A 2,132-nucleotide genomic window follows, 5' to 3' on the forward strand; every position below is an offset into this window, starting at 1 on the left:
CTTATATGAGTGAGAACATGTGATATTCGGATTTTTGTTTTTGTGAGAGGTCACTCAGTATTATAGACTCTAGTTTCATCCAGGTTGCAGCGAAATTCATGATTTTATTCTTTTTTATGGCTGCGTAGTATTCCATCGTGTATATGTACCACATTTTTTTAATCCAGTCCTCTTTTGATGGGCAGCATGGTTGTTTCCAGGTTCTTGCTATTGTGAACAATGCTGCGATAAACATACGTGTGCAGGTATCTTTTTTATAGAGTGATTTGTGTTCTTCAGGGTATATTCCCAGTAGGGGGATTGCAGGGTCATATGGAAGGTCAATTTTTAGAGCTTTTAGGAATCGCCACACTGCTTTCCACAGAGGTTGCACTAGTTTACACTCCCACCAACAGTGTAGAAGTGTTCCCTTTTCACCACACCCTCTCCAGCAGCTGTTATTTTTTGAGTTGTTGATAATTGCCATTCTGACTGGAGTTAGGTGGTATCTCAGTGTGGTTTTGATTTGCAAACCTCAAACCATAAGAACCTTAGAAAAGGAAGGAAATACTCTCATGGAAATCGGAACTGGCATCCAATTCCTGTACAAAACCCGAAACCCACAGGACTTAAGAGAGAAGATAGACAAATGGGACCTTATTAAACTGACAAGCTTCTGCAAAGCCAAAGAAACCATCAAGAGAGCAGGAAGACAGCCTACAGACTGGAAAAAAGTATTTGCCAACTCTAGGTCTGACAAAGGCTTAACATCCTGAATCTACAAGGAACTGAAACGTACTGAAAAGAAGAAAACAAACAACCCCATTATAAAATGGGCAAAAGACATAAACAGACACTTCACAAAAGAAGACATTCGAGCAGCCAACAAACACATGAAGAAATGCTCAACCTCACTAATCATCAAAGCTTTTCTTTCAACCTGTAGTACCTTCCCCTCCCAGCTCAGAACATTATTTCATAATTACTAATTATTTTATGCAAACTTTTAAATAGATTAAGTAATGACAAAGGATTCCACAGTAAAATTTATTTTCAACTTTTAGTTTCCACAGAGGTTCCAAGGACAATTTTGAAAGAACAATGGCTGACCGGGTGGTGGGTTTTGGAGTAGTTATTGAATAATGTGGCCTTGCTTTTCTTTCAAGATTTCAAACATTTTAGCGTACCTAGTCACTGTTAACACTGCAGATGATCCTACAAATGAGAAAATACCCAAAGAAAGAATACATGAAAAATGAAAAAGTATAAATGGTGTCTCAGGAAGACTGCTAATGAGGACTTTGTTCTGGTCAAATACATGGTTTGTATTCCTTATTTGTAAAGGTTAGAGATAACTCAATTCGAAAATATATAGAAGCAATTGTGATACTCTTTGCTCTAATCCCATTTCAAAATTTTGTTAAAACTTTGTCTAAGCAAAGCAGCAGATAATAATAGTGATTTAGTTAGTGGTTAAGGACTTTAAAATTAAAAACATTTGGCTGGTGAAATAACGGGGGAGACTATTTGATCATCAGAAATGATAAAAAGGTAGCAGAACAGAAGAGCCACTGAAAATACTGCTATCTTATTCACCATTTCTGACTATAAAATAGCCCCTCCCATTATCTCACTGGCAGTTATGAGTGAAAAGACAGATTCCAGAAAAGTATAAAAGACCTAGAATTTGTTATATGAGGATCAGTTGGCTTGCTAATATGAAAAGGTTTTTCCTATATAAAGACAATTTTTTTACTATTGTGAAGGATGGTGCAGAATGGAAAGAGGAAATTCAGGGAGTTTTTAAATAACGCTATAGTTCAGGCAAGAGATAATTTCTTGCAGAAAAGAAGAAATAAATCCTAGAAGTATTTCAGAACAAAAATAGATTACATGTGGAGGATGAGAAAAATGATGGGTTTAAACATGTCTTTAAAACTTACACCTTAGATGACTAAGAGTATTTTGAAACAAGTTACTGTGATATAGAATCTAGATAAAGAAAAATATGTGAGCAGGAGGAGAGAATAAGAATGTTTTCATCAAAATATATGTAATCTAGTACCAGCAATGATAACTGTTAGAGGTTTTCGGAAAGATACCTGAGTCTTCCTATTGAGAAGACAGGTCCTGGGAATGACAGCCTGCTGGAT

The sequence above is a fragment of the Carlito syrichta genome, unplaced genomic scaffold (assembly GCF_000164805.1).
Source record: "Carlito syrichta isolate Samal-C Ts95f unplaced genomic scaffold, Tarsius_syrichta-2.0.1 Scaffold137525, whole genome shotgun sequence".
Lineage (NCBI taxonomy): Eukaryota > Metazoa > Chordata > Mammalia > Primates > Tarsiidae > Carlito > Carlito syrichta.